This window comes from Artemia sp. Qi Xiang Cuo, chromosome 12, assembly GCF_049724085.1.
Source record: "Artemia sp. Qi Xiang Cuo chromosome 12, ASM4972408v1, whole genome shotgun sequence".
Lineage (NCBI taxonomy): Eukaryota > Metazoa > Arthropoda > Branchiopoda > Anostraca > Artemiidae > Artemia > Artemia sp. Qi Xiang Cuo.
The window spans coordinates 63,787,276-63,797,628 of record NC_142805.1 but is presented as its reverse complement, the minus strand read 5'-3'; the positions used below and the strand labels follow the sequence as shown (position 1 = coordinate 63,797,628).

Genomic DNA, 10,353 nt, shown 5'->3' with positions numbered 1-10,353 from the left:
AACTGCTGCAATTATGATTTTTCAAAACATATTTTTAACTTTTAGCTACTATGGGCTTTAGTTGCTCTTTTGCTAGATTGCAGCTACAGCTGGAACCATGATTTAGAGCTTGTCTTGTGCTTTAAAATTGGAGATTTAGTAAAACTTTCCCTATAATACATCAAATAATATTTTAATCACATTCCGTAACGTGAGCAGCTTAGCGCAGTGGAAGTGGCGTTGGGTGTATGCCCCGGAGATGGATGGATCGAAGCCTCATCGTACCTCGCTGGGCCTAAGGTCTAGGGTTCTTTGGTTAGGTTTCGATTCTCCAACCTCTGAAGCTACTCTTGGTTATATTTGCCAGCTTTTTAGCTTGACTTTCATATCTTTCCTTCTCCTTAAGTTTCTTTATCTTGCTTGTGAAACCATTACAATAAATAACTCCTTAAGTAAAATATTTTACTCCTTACGTAAATTCCATAGACTCCATAGTAGTTTTTCAACTACTTGCACTTGCCTGGCTCAGGAGCTGCCTTTATCATAAAGGTGGCACTCCCAGAGTGAGACCTTTCCATTGTACTTTGTATTGGTTGGCCCCTGTGATTACCCTAAATATGGGTAACTCAACAGCGTAAGCTGCAACTGTGATATTATGTTAACTTTTAGTTACCATATGCCGTGGTTTGTACTGGGTTTTGGATTTCTTTACAACCATAATACCAATGTCTAATTCATATTAAGCCATTTCAATCCCATATTTATTTTTATAGCATTATCATGCATATGATGATTTATTTTAACATTTCCGTTACTATGGTCTAGATTTCCTTCTTTTTTACAGTGTTCAAAACGTGTTTTTTTTCAGTTTTTGGTTACAATGGGTGTCTGGTTCGCCTTTTACTACTAGGTTGCACCAACTGCTGCAATTATGATTTTTCAAAACATGTTTTTAACTTTTAGTTACTATGGGCTTCGCTTGCTCTTTTACTAGATTGCAGCTAGCGCTAGAACTATTATTTAGAGCTCGTCCTTTGCTATAAAATTGGGGATTTAGCAAAACTTTCCCTATATTACATCAAATAACATTTTAATCACATTCCGTAACGTGAGCAGCACAGCGCAGTGGAAGTGGTGTTGGGTGTATGCCCCGGAGATGGATTGGTCAAAGTCTCATTGAACCTCGCTGGGACTAAGGTCTAGGGTTATTTGGTTAGGTTTCGATTCACCGTCCTCAGAAGCTGCTCTTGGTTATATTTGCCAGCAACCTGTTTAGCTCGACTTTCATATCTTCCTTTCTTATTAGGTTTCTTATTTCTTACTTGTGAAACCATTACAATAAATAGTTCCTTAAATGAAATATATTACTCCTTAAGTAAACTCCATAAACGCCTTAAGTAAAATATTATTAAAATGTTAGTTTTTGAACTACTTACACTTGCCTTGCTCAGTAGCTGCCTTGATCATAAAGTAGCCATTCCCAGGGTGATATCTTCCATTGCACTTTGGATTGGTTGACCCCAGTGATTACCCCAAATTTGTGTAAGTCAACAGCGTAAGCTCAAACTGTGATATTAATTTTGTGCTATAAAATTGGGGATTTAGAAAAACTTTCCCCTATAATACATCCTATCACACTTTAATCACATTCAGTAATGTGAGCAGTTTAGGGCAATGGAAGTGGAGTTGGGTGTCTGCCCCGGAGCTGGATGGATGGACGCCTTTTCGAACATCGCTGGGCCTATGGTCTAGGGATCTTTGGTTAGGTTTCGATTCACCAGCCTCTGAAGCTGCTCTTGGTTATATTTTCCAGCAACCTGTTTAGCTCGACTTTCATATCTTTTCTTCTCCTTAAGTTTCTTTTTTCTTGCTTGTGAAACTATTCCAACAAATAACTCCTTAAGTAAAATATTTTACTCCTTAAGTAAACTCCAAAAACTCCTTAAGTAAAATATTAGTAAAATGTTAGGTTTTGAACTACTTACACTTGCCTGGCTGAGAAACTGCCTTGATCATAAATGAAGCACTCCCAGGGTGAGATCTTTCTACTGCAGTTTGGATTGGTTGACCCCTGTGATTACCCAAACTGTAGGTAACTCAACAGCATAAGCTGCAACTTTGATATTATGTTAACTTTTTGTAACCATATGCCGTGGTTTGTTCTTTGCAAGCTTTGGATATTTTTACAACCATAATGCTAATGTCCGCATTCATATTGAACTATTTCTTTCCCGTGTCTATTTTTATAGCATCATCATGCATAGGATTGTTTATTTTAGCATTTCCGTGACTATGGCCTAGATTTCCTTCTTCTTTAAAGTTTTCAAAACGTGTTTTTTTCAATTTTTGGTTACTATGGGCGTCTGGTTTGCCTTTTACTACTAGGTTGCACCAACTGCTTCAATGATGATTTTTTATAGTATTTTTTTCAATGATGATTTTAATAGTAACTTTTAGTTACTATGGGCTTCAGTTGCTCTTTTACTAGATTGCAGCTACAGCTGGAACCATAATTTAGAGCCTCATCGAACCTTCCTCATCGAACCTCACTGGGCCTAAGGTCTAGGGTTCTTTGGTTCGGTTTCGATTCACCGACCTCAGAAGCTGCTCTTAGTTATATTTGCCAGTAGCCTGTTTAGCTCGAGTTTCATATCTTTCCTTCTCCTTAAGTTTAGTTTTTTCTTGCTTTTTAAACCATTACAATAAATAACTCCTTAAGTAAAATATTTTACTCCTTAAGTAAACTCCGTAAACTCCTTAAGTAAAATATTAGTAAAATGTTAGTTTTTGAACTACTTACACTTGCCTGGCTCAGAAGCTGCCTTGATCATAAAGGAAGCACTCCTAGGGTGAGACCTTCCATTGCACTTTGGATAGGTTGACCCCTGTGATTACAACATATGTGGGTAACTCAACAGCGTAAGCTACAACTGCTTTATTTAGTTTACTTTTAGTTACCATATGCCGTGGTGTGTTCTTTTCTGGGTTTTGGATATCTTTAGCTGCAACTGCAACTTTGGGTTATCTAAGCTGCAACTGTGATATTATGTTAACTTTTAGTTACCATATGCCGTGGTTTGTTTTTTGCTGGCGTTGGAAATTTTTACAACCATAATACTAATGTCCGCATTCATATTGAACTATTTCTATCCCCTGTCTATTTTTATAGCATCATCATGCATATGATGATTTATTTTAACATTTCCGTTACTATGGTCTAGATTTCCTTCTTTTTTAAAGTTTTCAAAACGATGCTATTAAAATGTTAACTTTTAGTTACCATATGCCGTGGTTTTTCTTTACTGGGTTTTGGATTTCTTTACAACCATAATACCAATGTCCGGATTCATATTAAGCTATTTCAATCCCCTATTTATTTTTATAGCATCATCATTCATATGATGATTTATTTTAACATTTCCGTTACGATGGTCTAGATTTCCTTGTTTTTTACAGTTTTCAAAACGTGTTTTTTTCAGTTTTTGGTTTCTATGGGTGTCTGTTTTTCTTCTTCTTTACAGAAGAATATCCATCCTTCTCCTGGAGATGGATGGATCGAAGCCTCATCGAACCTCGCTGGGCCTAAGGCCCAAGGTTCTTTGGTTAGGTTTCGATTCACCGACCGCTGAAGCTGTTCTTGGTTATATTTGTCAGCAACCTGTTTAGCTCGACTTTCATATCTTTCCTTCTCCTTAAGTTTCTTTTTTATTACTTGTGAAACCATTACAATAAGTAACACCAAAACTATTACATACAATAAACCATTACAGCTACAAACATGATTTAGAGCACGTTTTGTGCTATAAAATTGTTGATTTAGCAAAACTTTCCCTATAATACATTATATAACATTTTAATCGCATTTAGAAACGTCAGCAACTTAGCTCAGTAGGAGTGGCGTTGGGTATGTGCCCCGGAGATTGATGGATCGAAGCCTCATTGAACCTCGCCGGCCTAAGGTCTATGGTTCTTTGGTTAGGTTTCGGCTCACCGACTTCTGAAGCTGCTCTTGGTAATTTACTTTTCAGTTACTATGAACTAAATTTTTTCTTTAGTATCAACATATATGGATTGCTTCAAACCAAGGAGCTGTAAGTTTGCTATATAAGGGTTTCGGACAAGCCGATTCTAATACTGTATTCTATTTTTCAATCTCACACTATTTTTAAGTTAAAAAACATGTTTTTAAAATCCGGGTTACAGTGGTAGTAGTAACCAGATATGCATCTTTAAGGACTTTTTTTCATTTTCTATTGCTTTTCTAGGTTTCAATGCTTAGTATGCCTCAATAAGTCTATAACCAAATTCTACTATTTATACTTGAAAGCCATCTATTCTTTACCATAGTCTTTTGGCTACCTTGTTAGCAAGATGATATAAATATAGAATTAATCAAGAAAATGGAATAATGAAAAGGATATATACAAATAAAATTAAAGTAAGTAATAATATATCTGATAAAGCCTCACTCTTTATCAGATGTCTGTGTATATTTCTTAGGTGATTAAAAATTCAGCTTTTCTCTTCTGATTTGAAGTAAATTTAATAATGTCAAAATTTCTCTTGCATTGTTGCCAAGTAGTATATATGATTACCAGTGGCTTTAATCGGGGAAGGGTAATTTTTTCTACAAGATGTTTTTTTGTATTCTCCCTGTTAAATTCAAAAACATCTTTTCGTGGTGTTATCATTGAAAAGGGGTTGGTTTTTGGAAACATCTTTTTGGAAATAATCCATAATTATTAACTACTGAAATTTTAAATTGAATCCAGATTCAATTAAAATGGCTGAAGCGATTGTTTTTGGCCGATTATTACACGGCTTGATTTTGCAGTGAGTTGTTAGCAGTAGGAGTAGTAATGACTAAAGCCCCTTTGGTTGTTAACGAGAAAATAATTGACGTAATCAGTAGAACGGCCACTGGGTTCTCAGTAATTAAAGTTTCAACTATTTAGTCATATTGATAAATGATTGACATTAGAAACCCCTGATTTTCTTTTCTCAAAAAGGTAAACTTGCATTCTAACGATTAAGACGTTTGCCTATGAAAACTAAATCGGACATTGCTATTTCAAAAACAATTTAGAGACCTGATTCATTGATGTGAAAAAGTTTTGTGCACCTGCATATGTTTCATTAGTTGGACCTACTGAGTGGCATTCAGAGCAGCCAGATTTATGTAGAAAAATATTATTAAAATTTTTTTGAACTACTTACACTTGCCTGGCTCAGAAGCTGCCTTGATCATAATGGAGGTACTCCCAGGGTGAGACCTTTCCATTGCACTTTGTATTACTTGACCCCTGTGATTACCCAAAATGTTGGTAACTCAACAGCGTAAGCTGCAACTGTGATATTATGTAACTTTTAGTTACCATATGCCGTGGTTTGTTCTTTACTGGGTTTTGGATATCTTTACAACCATAATACCAATGTCCACATTCATATTGAACTATTTCGATCCCGTATCTATTTTTATAGCATCACCACTGATTATTTATTTATTTATTTTATTAATTTATATATTTGATTATTTATTTTAATATTTCCGTTATTATGGCCTAGATTTCCTTCTTTTTTACAGTTGTCAAAACCTGTTTTTTTCACTTTTTGGTTACTATGGGTGTCTGGTACGCCTTTTACTACTAGGTTGCACCAACTGCTGCAATTATGATTTTTCGTATCATGTTTTTAACTTTTAGTTACTATGGGTATCGGTTGCTCTTTTACTAGATTACAGCTACGGCTACGACCATGGTTTAGAGTTTGCTTTGTGCTATAAAATTGGGGATTTAGCAAAACTTTCCCTATAATACATCAGATAACATTTTAATCACATTCAAAGGTCTTTGGTTAAGTTTCGATTCACCTACTTCTGAAGCTGCTATTGTTAATTTACATTTCAGTTACTATGGACTAAAGTTTGTTCTTTAGTATCAACATATTTGGATTGCTTCAAGCCAAGAAGCTGTAAGTTTCTTATGAAAGGGTTTCGAACAAGCCGATTCTAATACTCTATTTTGTTTTTCGATCTGATTGGTTGCAGTCAGGTACAACCTTGATTTTTGAAAAATCATGGTTGCAGCATTTGGTGCAACCTAGTAAAAGGCGAACCAGAGTCCGTAGTAACCAAAAATTCAAAATAACGTTTTGAAAACTATAAAATAAATAATCATATGCAGGATGAGGCAAAACATATTTATAGGATATATAAAGGATTGAAATAGTTCAATATGAATATTGCAATTATGGTTGTAAAGATATCTAAAACCCAGTAAAGAACAAACTTCGTCATATAGTAACTAAAAGCTAACATAATATCATGGTTATATCTTTTGCTGCAACCTAGTAGCAGATGAACCACAGCCCAGAGTAACCAAAAGTTAAAAAACATGTTTTGGAAATCCGGGTTGCTGTGGTATTAGTAACCAAAAGTGCATCTTTAAGGACTGTTTCATTTTCAATTGCTATTCTAGGGTTCAATGCTTAGTGTGCCTCAGTAAGTCTATGACCAAATTCTACTATTTATACTTGTGTTTTGGCTTCCTTGTCAGTAACACGATAGAACTATAGAATCAATCAAGTAAATGTAATAATGAAAAGCATATATACTAATAAAATTAAAGTAAGTAATTATTTATAGGATAAAGCCTCACTCTTTATCAGATGTCTGTGTATTTTTCTTAAGGGATTAAAAATTCAGTTTTTCTCTCCGTATTTGAAGTAAATTTAATGATGTCAAGATTCCACTTTCATTGTTGTCAAGTATTATATATGAATACCAGTGGCTTTAATTGGGGAAGGGGGATTTTTTCTACAAGAAAAAATTGTTTCGTGTTGTCATCATGGTTGCAGCGGCAGCTGCAACCTACTAAAGAGCGAACCACAGCACATAGTAATTAAAAGTTGAAAAACATGTTTTCAAAAAAAACTATCTAGTGATAAAAAATTGAGGGTTCAATTGCACGAGGGTTCAGTTAAAGGGGGTATAGTTAACGGGGGGTTTAGCTAAATTGGGTCGAGTTGCACAAGGGTTCAGTAGCACGGGAGTTCAGTAGCACGGGGGTTCAGTTGTACAGGGTTTTGGTTATACAGGGGTTCAGTTACATGAAGGGTTCATTTGCACGGGGGTTGAGTTAAATGGGGCCTGAGTTCCACGAGAGTCAACTATAAATAAGGCTTTTGCGTCTTTCTGAACTTTCTGTGAGAGGCGAGGGCAAGTATTTAGTTTAAATAATTCTAAGAGGAATTGAGTTATTCTTTCATTGAAATGCAAGAGTTGGAATATTTCAGTAGTGCTTTGCCGTGGTTCAGCTTGTCACAGTTACATTCTCTTGATCTTTCAAAGTTCACTTTGATTTTATTTCATTGATTCTTTTTGTTTGCATGTCCGGGGTGGTGTTTGCAAGTCCAAGTTGGGTTTTCAGACCTACGTTTTTTAGATTTTCGTGGGTGTTTGGTTCCCGGGGTTTATTATTTGAGAAGTTAAATTTAGTATTTCATGATTTGACGTGCCTGAAATCATGAATTAGAATGGTTAATTAGCTGTTTGGATTTTCAGACCTAGTTTTTTAGATTTTCGTGGATGTTAGGTTCCTGGGATTTATTATTTGAGAAGTTAACTTTAGTATTCCATAGTTTAACATGCCTGAAATCATGAATTAGAATATTTAATTGACTGTTTGGGGATTTTCAGACCTAGGTTCTTTAGATTTTCGTATGTGTTTGACTCCTGGGGTTTATTATTTGAGAAGTTAACTTTAGTATTTTGTGGTTTTACGTGCCTGAAATCATGAATTAGAATAGTTAATTTAGCTGTTTGGGTTTTCAGACCTAGTTTTTTTTAGATTTTCGTGGGCGTTAGGTTCCTGGAACTTATTATTTGAGAAGTTAACTTAGTATTTCGTATTTGACGTGCCTGAATTCATGAATTAGAATATTTAATTGGCTGTTTGGAGATTTTCAGACCTAGGTTTTTTAGGTTTTTGCGTGTGTTTGACTCCTCGGGTTTATTATTTGAGAAGTTAACTTTAGTATTTTGTGGTTTTACGTGCCTGAAATCATGAATTAGAATAGTTAATTACCTGTTTAGGGTTTTCAGACCTAGGTTTTTTAGATAGCTTAGCTAGTTAAAACTGCGCATAAATTCTTGATTTTTTGTGTGTTACTTAGGTAATAATGGAACATTTAGTATTATTTCTAATGTATGTGTTTTTCTTAAGAAATTCCCACTGGAGGTTTTATGACTCCTCCCCAAAATGGATTCAGATGGTTTTAGGACTCATCTCACTAGCCATAACTCCATTCAACCTTGAGCGAATGTATATAAGTTTGATGAAGTATTTATCTACTTAACAGCTGCATTAATAGCCTCCAAGATGATAGGAATGTATGACACCGAATTTATCGGATTAAAAAAATCATCTGGTGGTGTTATATTCGAATGTGCTTTTTTGTTATTGTCTATGGATCTCGAAGAAATTGACTGTTATCATTGGATAGTGAACTATAATCTGTTTGAGTATGATAAAAGCTTGTGGAGTACTACTTTACGTTATATAAACAGACTGGGATTCTATGATAGAGTGATTACACCACTTAATAATACTGGTCAGGAACTGAGAAATGTTCAGGAGGAAAGTCAGTGAAATTGGCAGCTTTTTCGGGGTTAAAGCACTCTACGTAAAGGGTAATGTACCTACAGATAAAGTTTTAATTCAAAAGTGTGACCCTAGGATTCCACTTTTCAATCTAGAAGAGTTTAAGTGTCCTAAATTTGAAGGGGGTTATCACCGTCCTGAAGACAAAGTTAAGTTCTTCGCGCAGTGGATACCTAAGGACATATCTGATCGTGATAAATCCATAAGACATGGTAAAAAAAACTATTCTATATCATGTGATCATCGTTTCTGGATGTTTAAGTGTGAACTCTAAGTACTATTTTTTATGTAAATATATGGTGTTTTTTTTCTCTCAAAAAAATATGTTATTACGTTTAAGCAATAAATATCTTTAAGCTTAACCCGTCGTTATTCTTTAGAATAGTTTCATTCATTTCATTAAATTATGAAAAATTGTAAGTAAGTAACAATAGCTTTCTTGAATTTGCTTCCTGCACACAAAACAGATATTTAACTCAAGAAATCATAATAAAATCGCAAGTAAGTAATAAAGTCTTCATTGTTTTCACCTTTTGGATACACAATGCTGAAATTTCATTCAAGAAATTATGAAGGAATTGTAAATAGGTAACATACTCATTCTTGAGGTCACCTCTTGTATGCACAATGCAGAAATTTCATTTAAGAAATTATCAAAAATTGTAAATAAGTAGCAAATTCTTTCTTGAATTTGCCTCCTAGATAAATAAAAAAGACATTTCATTCAAGAAATTATGACAAAATTCTAAGTAAGCAACAAACTCTTTCTTGAAGTTACCTCATGGATACACAATGCAGAAATTTCATTGAAGAAATTATCAAAAATTGTAAATAAGTAGCAAATTCTTTCTTGAATTCGCCTCCTGGGTAAATAAAAAAGGACAGTTCATTAAAGAAATTATGAAAAAATTGTAAGTAGCAAATTCTTTCTTGAATTCACCTGCTGGATAAACAAAAAAGACATTTCGTTCAAGAAATTATGACAAAATTCCAAGTAAGAAACAAACTCTTTATTGCTTTCATGACTTAGATACACGATGTAGAAATTTAATTCAAGAAGTTATGAAAAAATTCTCAGTAAGTAACAATTTCTTTATTGAAGTTAACTCTTGGATACACAATACGGAAATTTCATTTACGAAATTATGAAAAAATTGTAAGCAAGTAACAAATTCTTTCCTGAAGTCACCTCTTGGATACACTATGCAGAAACTTCATTTATGAAACTATGAAAAAATTGTAAGTAAGTAACAAACTCTTTCTTGAAGTCACCTCTTGGATACACAATACAGAAATTTCATTAAAGAAATTATGAAAAAATTGTAAGTAAGTAGCAAATTCTTTTTTGAACTCACCTGCTGGATAAACAAAGACATTTCGTTCAAGAAATTAAGACAAAAGTATATGTAAGTAACAAACTCTTAATTGTTTTCACGACTTAGATATACGACGTAGAAATTTTATTCAAGAAATTATGAAGAAATTCTCAGTAAGTAACAATTTCTTTCTTGAAGTCAACTCTTGGATACACAATACGGAAATTTCATTCAAGAAATTATGAAAATATTTGTAAGTAAGTAACAAACTCTTTTTTGATTTCACCACTTGGATATACAGTACAGATACTTCCTTCAAGAAATTAAGAAAAAATCGCGAGTATGTAATTTTTTTTTCTCTTTATCACAAACAATTTTCACTTAGCTACACGATATAG

General features: G+C 34.0%; 1 non-coding gene across 1 annotated transcript; it reads left to right on the top strand.

The window, feature by feature from the left end:
- Nucleotides 1–491: 491 nt before the first annotated feature.
- Nucleotides 492–653, top strand: LOC148946397 (U1 spliceosomal RNA). Its single transcript, XR_016142663.1, has one exon. It is a non-coding gene; the product is annotated as a U1 spliceosomal RNA (small nuclear RNA).
- Nucleotides 654–10,353: the final 9,700 nt, after the last annotated feature.